General features: G+C 48.1%; 2 long non-coding RNA genes across 3 annotated transcripts; one reads left to right on the forward strand and one right to left on the reverse strand.

The window, feature by feature from the left end:
• Positions 1–3,466: 3,466 nt before the first annotated feature.
• Positions 3,467–10,386, forward strand: LOC123570379 (uncharacterized). 2 transcript variants are annotated; one of them, XR_012428457.1, is made up of 2 exons: positions 3,467–3,753; positions 3,847–10,386. It is a non-coding gene; the product is annotated as an uncharacterized lncRNA (long non-coding RNA). The 2 variants fall into 2 exon arrangements; XR_010583532.2 differs by having other exon boundaries at positions 3,467–3,741.
• Positions 10,387–14,200: 3,814 nt separating this feature from the next.
• On the reverse strand, positions 14,201–17,256 carry LOC123570380 (uncharacterized). Its single transcript, XR_006694554.2, has 3 exons — positions 17,193–17,256; positions 15,378–15,495; positions 14,201–14,387 (listed from the first exon to the last, which is right to left on the reverse strand). It is a non-coding gene; the product is annotated as an uncharacterized lncRNA (long non-coding RNA).
• Between the last annotated feature and the right edge of the window lie 151 nt (positions 17,257–17,407).

Genomic DNA, 17,407 nt, shown 5'->3' on the forward strand with positions numbered 1-17,407 from the left:
TGCCATTCCATTGCACTCCAGCCTGGGCAACAAGAGTGAAACTCTGAAAGAAAGAAAATAAAGGAAGGAAGGAAGGAAGGAAGGAAGGAAGGAAGGAAGGAAGGAAGGAAGGAAGGAAGGAAGGAAGGAAGGAAGGAAGGAAGGAAGGAAGGAAAGAAAGAAAGAGAAAGAGAGAGAGAGAGAGGGAGGGAGGGAGGAAGGGAAGGAAAGAAAGAAACGAAAGAAAGAAAGGAAGGAAGGAAGGAAGGAAGGAAGGAAGGAAGGAAGGAAGGAAGGAAGGAAGGGAAAGAAAGAAAGAAAGAAAGAGGAGAGAGGAAGAGAGAGAGAGGAAGGAAGGAAGGAAGGAAGGAAGGAAGGAAGGAAGGAAGGAAGGAAGGAAGGAAGGAAAGGAAGGAAAGCAAGCAAGCAAATATTGGACAATGCCAGCTTCCCCTAATCTGAGTGTCTTACATAACCACACCACATTTGTCAAAACTATGAAATTAACATTGGTACAATACTATTAAGTAGACTTCATTCAATATCACTGTCTTTTTTGCCCAGGCCCAGTGGCTCACGTCTGTAATCCCAACACTTTGGGAAGCCAAGGCGGGCAGATCACTTGAGGTCAGTTCGAGACCAGCCTAGCCAACACGGTGAAACGCCATCTCTACTAAAAATACAACAATTAGCTGGGCATGGTGGCTCAAGCCTTTAAGCCCAGCTACTCTGGAGGCTAAGACAGGAGAATCCCTTGAACCCAGGAGGCAGAGGTCACAGTGAGCCAAGATTGTGCCATTGCACTCCAGTCTGGGTGACAGAGCAAGACTCCATCTTAGGGAAAAAAAATAATAGTAAATTTTTTAAAAATAAAATTAAGGGCAGGGAATGGTGGCTCCCGCCTATAATCCGAACACTTTGGGAGGCCAAGGCGGGTGGATCATGAGGTCAGGAGTTTGAGACCAGCCTGGCCAATATGGCGAAACCCCCGTCTCTGCTAAAAATACAAAAATTAACCGGGCATGGTGGCGTGCACCTGTACTCCCAGGTACTCGGGAGGCTGAGGCAGAAGAATAACTTGAACCCGGGAGGCAGAGGTTGCAGGGAGCTGAGATCGTGCCACTGCACTCCAGTGTGGGCGACAGAGCGAGACTCCATCTCAAAAAGAAAAATAAATAAATAAAAAATAATAACAACAATAGTCAAATAAAATAAAAAATAATAACAATAGTCAAATAAAATTAAATTAAGTCTCTTGCTCACCAGAGGATAAATGCTAGGCATGGTTTCAACATACTTTTCTAATAGCAATGAGATGGGGACATTTCAACACTTTAGCCTCTTTTCTCCTCGGCTATATATTTTTGTGCCACTTCCTGGAATTAAGAGCATATTGTGGGCCAGGCTTGGTGGCGCACGCCTGTAATCCCAGCTACTGGGGAGGCTGAGGTACAAGTATCACTTGAACCTGGGAAGAGGAGGTTATTATAGTGAGCTGAGATCACACCACTGCACTCCAGCCTGGGAGACAGAGTGAGACTCAGTCTCAAAAAAAAAAAAAAAACATTAAAATGAAGGCTGTAGTTTAGATTCATCCCCCCTACCCAAGGCCAACCACCCATAACCACACAATCAAAGTTTGTCATCCTGATTCCCCTGAAACGCTAGCTCTAATCATAAATGAAACACAAAAATGTAAGTTTTATATCCTTGTCAGCATGATTCAGTGAAATTAAACCAATCCGCTGTAGACAAATGAGCTTAAACGTCTCTATTTGCCTTAAAAAGAAGTTAATGTAAAACAGCCAATCACCAAAAAAAAGCTCAAAATACTTCTTCCTTTTTGCCTTATAAACTTGCCCTAACTTTTGTAAGAGAACTTACCACTTGATTTGACATCTCCTGGATCAAGACATGTACTTGCTGTATGACAAAGAACTTTTAAATTTTTTCTACCTGTATCTGATTTTATATATATATATAAAATCACCGCACCAGGCCTGATTACTTTTTTTTTTTTTTTTTTTGAGATGGAGTCTCCCTCTATCACCCAGGTTGGAGTGCAGTGGTCGGATCTCAGCTCACTGCAAGCTCCGCCTCCCGGGTTCACGCCATTCTCCTGCCTCAGCCTCCTAAATAACTGGGACTACAGGCGCCCGCCACCTCGCCCGGCTAGTTTTTTTGTATTTTTTTTAGTAGAGACGGGGTTTCACCGGGTTAGCCAGGATGGTCTCGATCTCCTGACCTCGTGATCCACCCGTCTCGGCCTCCCAAAGTGCTGGGATTACAGGCTTGAGCCACTGCGCCCGGCCGGCCTGATTACATTTTTGACACTAAAAGTATCGTGTGCAGAAAGACAGCTGGCACACACGGAAACTTCATGCAAATAGAATAAAGTACCCTGTCTAAAAGACAAATTAGAAGTAGGTGTCCTATCCTCCAACTTGGAGAACACAGCCTAGGCTGGGCTTCAGCCCCATTCTCATGCTCTTAGCCAGGCACACTTGTTCAGGGCACAACGTGCACAACCGTACACAGTGGCCCTGACTAGGTCTGTACACAACTACAAAAACAACAATAGGCCAGGCGCAGTGGCTCACGCCTGTAATCCCAATACTTTGGGGGGCCAAGGCAGGCGGATCAGAGTATCAGGAGTTCGAAAACAGCCTGGCCAATATGGTGAAACCCCGTCTCTACTAAAAGTACAAAAATTAGCTGGGCACGGTGGCGGGCACCTGTAGTCCCAGCTATTCAGGAGGCTGAGGCAGGAGAATCGCTTGAACCTGGGAGGCAGAGGTTGCAGTGAGCCGAGACCGCACCACTACACTCCAGCCTAGGCGACAGAGCAAGATTCAGTCTCAAAAAAAAGTGAAAGAGGATCCGGTATCCAAATGTGTTTTATATAAAATGAATCGTTTTCAGTGCACTGAGGAAGTTTTCTATTTAAAGAAATCCTGCTGTGAACTCTTTTGTGAAGAATGCTTTCCTAATGGAATTAGTCACCACTGAGTCATTTCTGCAAACTTCAGGTTTGCGGTTTTGCCTAAGCACGATCTGGCCGGAGAAGTAGATAAATTACAGATGTCGCTAATAAATTAAAAGGCAAAAGAGGAAAGAAAAAAAAAATGACACGTGTATATGAACAGAATTGACACAGAGGTCTCCACCGGCGCTTAATCATGGCCGAGATCCTCCTGCTTGCGCTTGTCCTTCGGTCGACACACGCTACAAGTCAGCTTCTGTCCAACTGGGGAGGGAACGAACTGACAACAAAGAACAATTAAGAGAAGGTTGGCCCAGTGAAAGCAAGGGGCCATTGAAGAGCAAATAAAGGCGTGGCCACGTTCTGGCCCCGCCCCACCCCGGTCTCCCTGACAACAGAGCCGGCGTCTGGGCTGAGCTTCAGGCTCACAGTCAGCCTCCCACAGGCCACCGCGCACGCTCACTTGCGCTTGCGCCTCGGAACTGGCGTCAACCAGCGAAGGCTTGAATCCGCCTCCCGGAGCCTCGCCGAGCGGAGAATTAAGATCCGAAGGGCCCAGGAGGGATAAGAAAACTTGTCTGGGTGCCCACTTGGTACTGAGCGCCCTTGGGAGGGCTCTGGAGAAGACCATCGCCTTCCGGGGTAGCTCCTTCCCTCAAAAGTTTGAGATCATGGTCCAGTTCTCGCGTCTCCCAGCCTCAGTTTCCCCATTAGTAGGAAAGGGGTTCCCAGCCTCTACCTCAGAGGAGGCTTTGAGGATTCAGAAAACTCAGAAGAGGGTAGGCTTTGTGGTGAGCGCTGGGTAGGACTTCGGGCTGGGAGTGCTGGGCTGAAGAGTCCCGACAACAGCCCGAGGACGTATTATTATTGTTCTTATTTTACAGGGAAGGAAACTGAGGTCCAGAAAAGTTATGATTCGCCCCAAGGGGATCGCCTGGCAGGACGTGAAGGGGAAGGGGCCCGCCCTGGAGTAACCCTCACTGGAGAATCCAGAGGTGGGATGAGCTTTGTACCTATCTCAGCAGAGGGAGGCGGATAATATTTAAATATTATGAGTGAGGAGAAGGAATGAAGGCAAGAAATAGAATGCCCAAAATGCCCCAAACGCCATCCGGACCATAAAAGTGATGGCGATAGTGTTGGACTTAGGAGCTCAAAGATGCTAACCTTCACAGGCCTGGTGGCCCAAGTCTGTAGTCCCAGCTACTTGGAAGGCTGAGGCAGGAGGATCGCCGTAGCCCAGGAGTGCCAATCCATCCTGAGCAACAGAGTGAGATCCTTGTCTCCTTAAAAAAAAAAAAAAAAGTGCATACTTTTTTTTTTTTTGAGATAGAGTCTCACTCTCTTGCCCAGGCTGGAGTACAGTGGCACAATCTCGGCTCACTGCAACCTTCACCCTCCGGGTTCAAGCAGCTCTCCTGCCTTAGCCTCCCAGTAGGTGGGACTACAGGCACGCACCACCACACTCAGCTAATTTTTGTGTTTTCAGTAGAGACCGGTTTCACCGTGTTGGCCAGGCTGGTCTCAAACTCCTAACCTCAAGTGATCCACCTGCCTCTTCCTCCCAAAGTGCTGGGATTACAGGCATGAGCAACTGCACCCGGCCTAAAAAATGCATACTTTTTGAAACAGTACCTTTGCTGGAAAATTCTTAAACCCACCTGGCATCTCCATCTTAGTCAAACGGCCCACCAACTTCCTGTTCAAACTGAGCTCCTATTTTGATTTCTGAGTTTGTTAACCTTGGTACTACTGGCATTTGGGGCTAGATCATTCTTTGTAGTGCAAAGGCTGCCCTGTGCACTGTGAGAAGTTGAGCAGCATATCCAACCTCTACTCATTAGACGCCATGGCCAGGCACGGTGGCTGATGTCTGCAATCCCAGCACTTTGGGAGGCCAAGGTGGGCAGAACACCTGAGGTCAGGAGTTCAAGACCAGCCTGACCAACATGGAGAAACCCCATCTAAAAATACAAAAGTAGCCAGGCGTGGTGGCGCGTACCTCTAATCCGGGCTACTCAGGAGGCTGAGGCAGGAGAATCGCTTGAACCCAGGAGGCAGAGGTCCTAGTGAGCCGAGATTGTGCCATTGCACTCCAACCTGGGCAACAAGAGCGAAACTCCTTCTCAAAAAACAAAAACAAATATTAGATGCCATGAACACTCCCTCCCAACCCAATTTGTCACAACCAAAAATGTCTCCAGACATTGCCCCTGGAGGGGTGAAGAGGGCGCCTGTTGAGAAACACTGGCCATGAGCCAAGAATTAAAAGGGAGAAATCTGTTAGTTTTCACTAAATAGATTTGAATTCTTTATTTTATTGTTTTTGTTTTATTTTATTTTGAGAGGCAGGATCTCACTCTGTCCCCCAGGCTAGAGTACAGTGGTGCAATCATGACTCACTGTAGCCTCCAAGTCTTGAGCTCAAGGGATCCTCCCACTTCAGCCTCCCTAGTAGCTGGGACTATAGGTATGCACCACCCTGCTTGGCTAATTTTTGTATCCTTTGTAGAGACAGGGTCTCACTATGTTGCCCAGGCTAGTCTCAAACTCTTGGCCTCAAGAGACTCTCTCACCTCTGTCTCCCAAATTGTCGAGACTACAGGCGTGAGCCAGCACTCCTGGTCTTGAATTCTTTAACCATTGTCCTCTACCAGAAAGTGTATACTATATTAATTCTCTCACTGTAGAGATTCTTTTTTTTTTTTTTTTTGAGATGGAGTCTCGTTGTGTCGCCCAGGCTGGAGTGCAGTGGCACGATCTTCACTCACTGCAACCTCTGCCACTAGGTTCAAGTGATTTTCCTGCCTCACCCTCCTAAGTAGCTGGGATTACAGGGATGCACCACCACGTCCGGCTATTTTTGTATTTTTAGTAGAGACAGAGTTTCACCATATTTGCCCAGGCTGGTCTTGAACTCCTGGCCTCAAGTGATCCGCCTGCTTTGGCCTCCCAAAGTGCTGGGATTACAGGTGTGAGCCACCATGCCCAGCCCTTTTGTTTGTTTGCTTTAAGACAGATTCTTACTCTATCACCCAGCCTGGAGTGCAGTGCTGCAGTCATAGCTCACTGCAGCCTCAACCTCCTGGGCTCAAAGGGTCCTCTCACCTCAGCCTCCCAAGTAGCTGGGATTACAGGTGTGCTCCACCATGCACAGCTAATTGGTTTTTGGTTTTAGTTTTGGTTCTGTTTTGTAGAAGTGAGGCCTTGCCTTATTGCCCAGGCTGGTCTCAAACTCCCTGGGGCTCAAGTGATTCTCCCACCTCAGCCTCCCAAAGTGCTGGGATGACAGGCATAAGCCTCTGCACCCGGCCAAGATTCTTAAAACAGCCAGATTTTCTGGAAACTGGTTGACCCAGTTGGATTATATGAAACACAATGGATGACTGTAATCAACAGTTCAACTGAGTGGAACTAGCCCTGGCCAAGATTCAGGAGACCTCAGCAGGGCACAGTGGCTCATGCCTGTAATCCCAGCATTTTGGGAGGCCTAGACGGGCAGATCACCTGAGGTCAGGAGTTCAAGACCAGCCTGGCCAACATGGTGAAACCCCATCTCTACTAAAAATACAAAACATTAGCCGGGCATGGTGGTGGGCACCTGTAGTCCCAACTACTCCCAGCTGAGGCAGGAGAATCGCCTGAACCTCGGAGGCAGAGGTTGCAGTGAGCCGAGATCGTGCCACTACACTCCAGCCTAGAAGACAGAGCGAGACTCTGTCTCAAAAAATCAGGAGACTTGAGTCTGTTCCCAGTTCTGCCATTATAAGCTCTGTGACATTATCACTTAACTTTTCCCTGGACTTGTTTTCCCTTGTGTCGAATGAGGATGTTGAAGTGATTTCTTTTTTTTTTTTTTGAGATGTAGTCTCGCTCTGTCGCCCGGGCTAGAGTGCAGTGATGCAATCTCGGTTCACTGCAAGCTCCGCCTCCCAGGTTCACACCATTCTCCTGCCTCAGCCTCCCCAGCAGCTGGTACTACAGGCGCCCGCCACCACACCCAGCTAATTTTTGTGTTTTTAGTAGAGATGGGGTTTCACCGTGTTAGCCAGGATGGTCTTGATCTCCTGACCCTGTGATCCACCTGCCTTGGCCTCCCAAAGTGCTGGGATTACAGGCGTGAGCCACCACGCCCGGCGGAGGTGATTTCTAAGGACTTATAAACACCCAGATTCTGACAGGATGCTCCCTCACTGTCCCCCACCAGAAGTTATTTAAGCCACGCAGCTGCCCCAGTGTCCTGTCTTTTTTTTCTTTTTCTCCAGCCCCCAGCCCGGTCCCGTAAACACATCTTTTGGAGTCAGCTCTTCCAAGCTGTTGTTACCACTCAGACAAACTCATTGTTATTCCTGATGCTAACGAGTAAATTATGGTGGTGGTTAACACAGCAGTGGCAGGGGCTCCTTTGTGGGAAATTATGGTGTTTAAGCACAAGACACCCTGGGGTTTGCCTGAGGAAAAATAAAATTTAAAACTGGCCTGTTGCTCTATGTTGTGGTGCGTATTTTAGGAATATCCCAAGTCTGGAATATAGGAATATCCAAGTCAATTATAGGATATACCATTATCATTAGTTCTTCTGACCTGGCTAATATGCATACAAAAAGCCATGGCTACTCCCTTTTATTAATTCTCTAGAGCCTCCACCTGCTTTTTTTTTTTTTTTTGAGATGGAGTTTCACTCTGTCACTCAGGCTGGTGTGCAGTGGTGCAATCTCGGCGCACTGCAGCCTCTGTCTCCCGGGTTCAAGTGATTCTCCTGCCTCAACCTCCCAAGTAGCTGCGATTACAGGCACCTGCCACCAAGCCCGGCTATTTTTTGTATTTTTTAGTAGAGACAGGGTTTCACCATGTTGGCCAGGCTGGTCTTGAACTCCGGACCTCAAGTGATCCACCTGCCTTGGCCTCCCAAAGTGCTGGGATTACAGGCGTGAGCCACCACACCCAGCCTAATTTTATTTTGTACTTACCCAAATCTTCTAAGTACTCCCTCATTCATTTATCAATTCATTCATTCAGTGTATTTACTGAGTGCTACTACATAGCTCTAAATGTTGGGGATGCAGTGATAAACAAAATAGGCAGTCTTTGCTCTTTTTTTTCCATTTTTTTAAGAGACAGGTCTCGGCCAGACGCGGTGGCTCACGCCTGTAGTCCCAGCACTTTGGGAGGCCGAGGCGAGTGGATCACCTGAGGTCAGGAGTTCAAGACCAGCCTGGCCAACAAGGTTAAATTCCGTCCCTACTAAAAATACAAAAATTAGCCAGGTGGTGGCCACCTGTAATTCTAGCTACTCGGGAGGCTAAGGTAGGAGAATTGCTTGAACCTAGGAGGCGGAGGTTGCAGTGAGCTGAGATCGCACCACTGTGCTCCAGCCTGAACAACAGAGCAAGACTCTTTCTAAAAAAAAAGAGAGAGAAAGAGAGGGTCTCGCTCTGTCACCCATGCTGGAGTGCAGTGGCACAGTCATAGCTCACTGCTGCCTCGAACTCCAGGGCTCAAGTGATCCTCCTGCCTCAATCTCCACAGTATCTGTGACTACAAGCACATGAGAACACCTAGCCTAGTTTTTAAACTTTTTTTGAAGAGAGAGCATCTCGCTAGGTTTCACATGCTGGTCTTGAACCCCTGGGCTCAAGGGATCCTCCCACTGCAGCCTCCCAAAAATGCTGGGATTACAGGCATGATCCACCATGCCTGGCCACTTCTTTGCTTTCTTCAGCTTTTGTTCTAGTGTCTTCAGTGTGGATGATACTGGTCAGACCATTTTCTAGGAGCAGGATCCCAATTATTCAAGTTCCTGCTCTTCCCAGGTAGTTCATAGAAACTCCTGGCCCTTTGTCCCAATCCAGCAACTGCAGAGTACATAGAAAAGCAGGTGGGGTCGGGTGCGGTAGCTCACATCTGTAATCCCAGCACTTTGGGAGGCTGAGGCATATCACGAGGTTAGGAGTTCAAGACCAGCCTGACCAATATAGCGAAATCCTGTCTCTACTTAAAAATACAAAAATTAGCTGGGCGTGGTGGCGCGTACCTGTAATCCCAGCTACTCAGGAGGCCAAGACAGGAGAATTGCTTGAACCCAGGAGGTGGAGGTTGCAGTGAGTCGAGATCACGCCACTGCACTCCAGCCTGGGCGACAGAGCGAGACTCCGTCTCAAAAAAAAAAAAAAGCAGGTGGATGCTGGCGGGACACGGTGGCTTACACCTGTAATCCCAGCACTTTGAGAGGCTGAGGCAGGCAGATCACCTGGGGTCAGGAGTTCAAGACCAGCCTGGCAACATGGGGAAACCCCGTCTCTACTAAAAATACAAAAATCAGCCAGGCAAGGCGGCAAGTGCCTGTAATCCCAGCTACTCAGGAGACTGAGGCAGGGGAATCGCTGGAACCCGGGAGATGGAGGTTGCAGTGAGTCGAGATCGTGCCACTGCACTCCAGCCTGAGCGACAGAGCAAGACTCCATCTCAAAAAATAAATAAATAAATTTAAGTAGCCATATGTAGCTGGTGATTCTCCTGTTGGACAGTTCTAGAGCATATTCCATGCCCTTGGGAAATAATATAAATGAGACAGTTTTCCAAAGGTAAATAAGCTTCAGGAATGCCAACGAAGTGCTGCTAGCTCTTTGTATGGACGAATCTATCAGAATGATCACTCTTCTGGCCTTCCCTGTTTTGAAACAGGGCATCTGCCACTTGGTGTTGAGTATCCCAGTAGCCATTGGATTCTAGACAAAGCTGGCCACACTGATTCTTATGATTCAAATGTTCCTCCTCAACCGAAAAGGCTCAGTGTGTCTTTTGGACTGTCCCTCAACACCTAACTTTCCACTAATTAGTGAAGCATGACTTTTCCATGTCATGTCTGTTCTGGGAAGTTTCCTCTTCATCGTGGCCTTGGGCCCCCGGGAAATTTCAGTGGATGAACAGAAGAAGTGGAAAAGGGGATGAAAAGTCACGTGGAATGGCATCATCCATCATTATGACATCATCACAGCCATAACATCATTGCCATCATAGATCATCACTGTTACGGATTCATTTTCTCCTGAGTTCTTGGTACCCATTTCTTCACATGTGTTTAAAACTCTTTTGACTGACTGCTTACCTAACAGAAGTTTCTTGTGTTAAGTTCCTTTGCCAGATAAAAACAAAATAAGGCTGGGTGAGGTGACTCACACCTGTAATCCTAGCACTTTGGGAGGCCAAGGCAGGCGGATCACTTGAGATTAGGAGTTCGAAATCAGCCTGGCCAACGTGGTGAAACCCCGTCTCTATTAAAAATACAAAAAAAGCCGGGTGCAGTGGCTCACACCTGTAATCCCAGCACTTTGGGAGGCCGAGACAAGCGGATCATGAGGTCAGGAGATCGAGATCATCCTGGCTAACACGATGAAACCCCGTCTCTACTAAAAATACAAAAATTAGCCAGGCATGGTGGCAGGCGCCTGTAGTCTCAGCTACTCGGGAGGCTGAGGCAGGAGAATGGTGTGAACCCGGGAGGCGGAGCTTGCAGTGAGCTGAGATCGAGCCACTACTGTACTCCAGCCTGGGCAACAGAGCGAGCTCCATCTCAAAAAAAAGAAAAAAAAATTAGCTGTGCATGGTGGTGGGCACCTGTAATCCCAGCTACTTGGGAGGCTGAGACAGGATAATTGTTTGAACCGGGGAGGTTGCAGAGGTTGCAGTGAGCCGAGATTGCACCACTGCACTCCAGCCTGGGCGACAGAGCAAGACTCCATCTCTAAATTAATAAATAAACAAATAAATGGATTTATAGTTATTTATATAAATCAGTTGCACTCAAATACATATAGCTTTCCGTTGTCTTTAACTTTTTTAAGACACAGGGTCTCCCTGTCACCCATACTGAAGTACTGTGCTGCGATCATAGCTCACTGCAGCCTCAAACACCTGGGCTCGAGCAATCCTCCTGCCTCAGCCTCCTGAGTAGCTGGGACTGTAGTCCCAACACATGTGCCACCACGCCTGGCTAATTTTTATATTTTTAGTAGATATGGGGTTTCACCATATTGGTCAGGCTGGTCTTCAACTCCTGACCTTGCGATCTGCCTGCCTCGGGCTCCCAAAATGCTGAGATTACAGGCGTGAGCCACCGCGCCTGGCCTTAGACATTTTTATATTTTATTTGTGGCTGTGACCAAAGCCATTTGGGATGTCTGCCCAGCCCTACCCTCCTCTTTATATGAGAACATCCACCACCTCAATTGCAGCCCTGTGCAGAGGATTCAGGTAAGCCACACCCAGACTCCTGACCCAAAGAAACAGTGAGATAATAAATGTTTTAGGCCTCTATACTTTGGGGTAATTTGTTATGCAACCAGAGATAACATATTGTCAAAACCAGGTAGGCTTTAATTAGTCTTTCCAGATGTCTGTTTCTTTCTTTGTGCTGGCTAGAGGCTTTTGGCTTTTATAGAGTTTTTGTTGTTGTTGTTGTTGTTGTTGTTGTTGTTTTTCAGACGGAGTTTCGCTCTTACTACCCAGGCTGGAGTGCAATGGCGCGATCTCAGCTCACTGCAACATCTGCCTCCTGGGTTCAAGTAATTCTACCTCAGCCTCCTGAGTAGCTGGGATTTCAGGCACACGCCACCATGCCTGGCTAATTTTTGTATTTTTAGTAGAGACAGGGTTTCACCATGTTGGTCAGGCTGGTCTCGAACCTCTGACCTCGTGATCCACCCGCCTTGGCTTCCCAAAGTGCTGGGACTACAGATGTGAGCCACTATGCCTGGCCAGAAATTTTTCTTTTTAAGAGGTGGGGTCTTGCTATGGTGCCCAGGCTGGAGTGGTGGGAGGATGACTTGAGCACAGGAGCTCAAGAGTAGCCTGGGCAACATAGGAAGAACTCATTTCTACAAATTAAAAAAAAAAAAATTAGCTAGGCATGGTGGTACATGCCTGTGGTCCCAGCTACTCAGGAAGCTGAGGTATGAGGATCCCTTGAACCCGGGAGTTCAAGGTTACAGTGAGTTGTGATTGCACTACTGCACTTCAGTCTGGGTGACAGTGGAGACCCTGTCTCAAAAAAAACAAAGAAAGCAAAAACCAAAAATAAAAAAATAAAATAAAGGAAATTGGAAGGCCTTATAAGCTGCCTCAGAACCAAGGACTTCCTAACTTTCTCTTGTTTCTCCCCATCTCCCAAGCACGGGGAGGGGCTCTCTTTTTATAGTTCCCTTATGTGACTGATGAAAACTTCTTCCAAAAGAAATGCAGTTGTCTTAAGATGACCCCTCCCTAAGAATCTCATCAAATATCCAAGAAATAGTAACCATTGGCAAAGAGAAAAGACTAAATATTGTCAACAGACTTCATCTACTCTTCTGTGGGCAGCTTGGAGATTACATGGGAGACTCTATCTGTATAATAAGACAGCCTTTATTCAATATAAAGTTCTGCCCCTCACCTTTCTGTCGCCTCCCTCAGAGTTCAGAGGAACTTTGTCCCAGGCCATTGTCTGTTCATTGGGCTCCTACAATCCCCCTGAAAAATCATTCATTTCCCCTCAAAGCTGCCTACACTCTCCATTTCTCTCTCCTCTAGGAAGAGAGTATTTAAGCCACAACCATCTGGCCCTTCTTTGAGTCTCAATTTTTTCTTTTTTTTTTTTTTTTTTTGAGATGGAGTCTCACTCTGTCGCCAGGGCTGGAGTGCAGTGGTGCAATCTCTCTCGGCTCACTGCAACCTCCACCTCCCAGGTTCAAGCGATTCTCCTGCCTCAGCTTCCCAAGTAGCTGGAATTACAAGTCTCACATTTTATATGGCTCCCACGATTATGCACGTTCATCGATTTCTATGCCCTTTCTCTTGTTAATTTGTCTATTGTCAGTTCATTTCAGTGAAACTTCAGAAGGTGAAAGGGAAGTTTTCCCTTCGCCCTATGCCTTCCCCTTCCTGTATCAATTCCTTTGGCCCCACCAGAACTGGCCTGCATTTGGCATCTTTATAGAACAGCCTCTTTGTATCCCAGGCTGATGTTCAGGCTCCATCACTCGCCCTGTGCATTAAGTAGTAACAGTGAGACTCTACACGCCAAGGCTTCTCACTCTCCCTGCGAAGTACTGCTCCAAAGATGACATCATTCTGTGCCTTTTCAGTCACTACCTCTTGGTTCAGGTACAAGACAAGGGCTCAATCAAAATCCAGATGGACTGAGTGAGATTACTGGGGTGAAATGCCATTCCTGGGGATCCACGAGCACGCCTCTCTACTGCACACCCCCCACCTGACTCATTCCGCCTCATCCAGGTCAGAGGTCCCTCCTTACAGCAGTTCTTACAGAACCCAGCTGAGGTCTGCTCACCCAGCACAGTAAAACCAGATACCCACACTAAGGTCTTTGCAGTGATAGAAAGGAAGGTGTTTATTGCAGGGCGCCATGCAAGGAGAATCGGGGCAGCTCATGCTTAAGACCTGAAATCACCAATGGCTTGCAGGTGGGAGTTGTTAAAGGCAGGTATAAATTTCAGGAAACCAGAAGCTACAAGCAAAATCATAAATCAATGCATGGAGATTACACATTGGCTTCCACTTAAAAAGGAAGAATATCTTAAAGTGGGGGCTTACAGGTTTGTAGATAGATTTGAACATCTTCTAGGCAGGGCGCGGTGGCTCACGCCTGTAATCTCAACACTTTGGGAGGCCAAGGTGGGAGGATCATCTGAGGTCAGGAGTTCGAGACCAGCCTGACCAACATGACGAAACCCTGTCTCTACTAAAAATACAAAAATTAGCCAGGTGTGGTGGCACATGCCTGTGATCCTCACTACTCGGGAGGCTGAGGCAGGAGAATCATTTGAACCTGGGAGGTTGAGGTTGCAGTGAGCCGAGATCACGCCACTGCATTCCAGCCTGGGTGACAGCAAGACTCAGTCTCAGAAAAAAGAAAAAATATATATATATAGAAAGGCCGGGTGCGGTGGCTCACGCCTGCAATCCCAACACTTTGGGAGGCCAAGGCGGGTGGATCACAAGGTCAGAAGCTCAAGACCAGCCCGGCCAGCATAGTGAAACCTCGTCTCTACTAAAAACACAAAAATTAACTGGGCATGATGGCGGGCACCTGTAATCCCAGCTACTCGGGAGGCTGAAGCAGGAGAATCACTTGAACCCAGGAGGTGAAGGTTGCAGTGAGCTGAGATCGTGCCACAGCACTCCAGCTTGGGCAACAGAGTGAGACTTAATCTCAAAAGAAAAGAAAAAGATTTAAACATCTTCTGATTTGCAATGGATTAAGGAAGAGAAGCTTTATTTAAAAATTTCAAATTTTGAGTCGGTAGAGAAATGTCTACTGGTTAGGGGAAGTAATTTTCTCTAAGCCCCTCAGGAGGAAACTTGGAACAAAAGGGGCATAGCTAAAGTTTAGTCTTCACTTCCCCCCTTATCTGGGGTTTCCAAGACTCTGAAAGACAATGCAGGGACATATGTTAAGATGTTATCTTTAATTTCTATAGGGAAACCAAACATCTCTGGGACTCTAACTTCCTTAGCTTTTGTTTTAGGTCATTATGACTTTTTTGTTTAACAAGTTACTGATGTACTTCTCAGGGCTAGCTGGGGGCCTGGAATTTCCCTTGAAGGAACTTAGAAATTTCCTGTATTTCCATGCTTAGGGTCCTGTAAGGAAGGGGATCCCTGCTCTGTCTCAGGGTCTCACTGACCCTCACTCCGGCCCACTCCCAAACACCCTACCCTCGTTAAAGATTTCTCTGGCGTCTCATGGTCTTTAAGTCGAATGCACACAACCCAAAACAGTATAGCTCAGAGGATAAGGAAACAAGGTTTAGCATGCGGAGTTGCAGGTCAGCTCCTCCACCCTTCACTAACTGTGCGACTTAACCTCTCTAGGCCTGTTTCATCATCTGTAAAACAGAAATGATGAAAAGTATACCTTCTAGGGGGCATTCTATGAGATTATGCATGTAAGTGAGTACCGAGCATTGCTCAGTGATGCCTAGTGGGTGGTGAGCACTCAGTATGCAGCAGCATGATTACATAAGAATTCACTTGTTAGAGCCTGGCTTTAGAACAGAGATGGAACCTAGCACCGAATAATATAGCATGAGGAGGCCGGGCGCGGTGGCTCACATCTGTAATCCCAGCACTTTGGGAGACCGAGGTGGGCAGATCACCTGAGGTCAGGAGTTCAAGACCAGCCTGGCCAACATGGAGAAACCCCGTCTCTGCTAAAAATACTAGCTGGGTGTGGTGGCGCATGCCTGTAATCCCAGGGCTGAGGCAGAATTGCTTGAACCCGGAAGGAAGGTGGAGGTTGCAGTGAGCCGAGATCGCGTCTTTGCACTCCAGCCTGAGCAACAAGAGCAAAACTCCGTCTCAAAATATATATATATACATCAGGAGGAATAGTAGTAATATTGTCATCACTTCTCACCCTGTCTTTGATAAATTGCCAATTGAAGTGTCTGCTTCATCACTGAGAAAAGGGTGTGCTCTTTCCTCTCTGAATCCCCAGGACTTGACATATAGCAGGTGTCCAATGAACAGCTTAGCTGTTGAATGAACAAATATATTCTGTTAGGCCCTACAAGGCATACAAGTAAATTCAGTCTGGGCGCAGTGGCTCACACCTGTAATCCCAGCACTTTGGGAGGCCCAGGCGGGCAGTCGAGGTCAGGAGTTCGAGACTAGCCTGGCCAACATGGTGAAACTCCGTCTCTACTAAAAATACAAAAATTAGCCAGGCGTGGTGGTGGGCACCTGTAGTCCCAGCTACTTGGGAGGCTGAAGCAGGAGAATCACTTGAACCTGGGAGACGGAGGGTGTAGTGAGCCAAGACCACACCACTGCACTCCAGCCTGAGTGACAGTGAGACTCCGTCTCAAAAAAATAAATAAATTCAAAAGCCATTCACCTGTGCAGAAGGCAGGGCCAGGCTAATCTGAAGGCTCTAAGAGAAGTGTCCACCCACTTCTTCTGTAAAAGGCCAGATGGTAAATATTTTAGACTCTTTGGGCTCTTACTCTGTGGCAACCATTGAATTCAGCCCTGTTGCAGCCATAGACAATATATAAATGAATGGGCCTGCCTGTTGTAGGTAGGTGAAAAATGGCTTCCCTTCACCTTTATAGGTTCTTTGGCTGGGCTACGAATTAAATTGACATGTAAACAGACAGGGCAAAAGCCATATTTAATTATGTACCTATGCAGGGGAGCCCCACAAAAAACGAGACTCCAAAAAGGATCAGAGAGGCTGGGCCCAGTGGCTCAAGCCTGTAATCCCAGCACTTTGGGAGGCAGGAGGATTGCTTGAGCCCATGAGTTCAAGACTAGCCAGGGCAACACAGTAAGACCTTGCCTGTGCAAATAATTTTGTTTTTTTGAGACGGAGTCTCGCTCTTGTTGCCCAGGCTGGAGTGCAATGGCGCAATCTCCGCTCCTTGCAACCTCTGCCTCCCGGGTTCAAGCGATTCTCTTGCCTCAGCCTCCCGAGTAGCTGGGATTACAGGCGCCTGCCACCACAGCCGGTAATTTTCGTCTTTTTTTTAGTAGAGACAGGGTTTCACCGTTTTGGCCAGGCTGGTCTTCAACTCCTGACCTCAAGTGATCTGCCTGCCTCGGCCTCTCAGTGCTGGGATCAGAGGCGTGAGCCACCATGCTTGGCCGCAAATAATTTTAGAAATCGGCCGGGCGCCGTGGCTCAAGCCTGTAATCCCAGCACTTGGGGAGGCCGAGACGGGTGGATCACGAGGTCAGGAGATCGAGACCATCCTGGCTAACCCGGTGAAACCCCGTCTCTACTAAAAAAAATACAAAAAACTAGCCGGGCGAGGTGGCGGGCGCCTGTAATCCCAGCTACTCGGGAGGCTGAGGCAGGAGAATGGTGTAAACCCGGGAGGCGGAGCTTGCAGTGAGCTGAGATCCGGCCACTGCACTCCAGCCTGGGCGACAGAGCGAGACTCCGTCTCAAAAACAAAAAACAAAAAAACAAAAAAAAAAAAATCAGCGGGGCGCGGTGGCTTGCGCCTGTAGTCCCAGATACTTGGGAGACTGAGGTGGGAGGATCGCTTGAACCCAGGAGTTCGAGGCTGCAGTGAGCTATGATTGCGCCACCGCATTCCAGCCTGGGCGACAGAGAGAGACTCGGTCTCAAAAATAAAAAATAAACTGGAAAAGTAATTCTTAGCTCACTAGCCGTTCAAAAACACGGGCATAGTGTGCTTCGACCCGCGTACTGCAGTTTGCTCACCCTCGCAGACTGGCTGCAGCGCGCAGGACAGCACTCCTCGGAGGGCGGTGCCAGGAGCCGGGCCTCGGATTGGGCTTCTGGACAGAGGATGGAGCATCGCGGTTGGGCGGGGCATGCCCGGATTGGCCCACTTCGGCGTCGCAGAGCGCGCGGCGAATCGGCATTCAGCCAGTCAGTGCGGCGCTGTTGCCTCGCCCCGCCTCACGCCAGCGTCC

This window comes from Macaca fascicularis, chromosome 19, assembly GCF_037993035.2.
Source record: "Macaca fascicularis isolate 582-1 chromosome 19, T2T-MFA8v1.1".
In the NCBI taxonomy this organism is placed as follows: domain Eukaryota; kingdom Metazoa; phylum Chordata; class Mammalia; order Primates; family Cercopithecidae; genus Macaca; species Macaca fascicularis.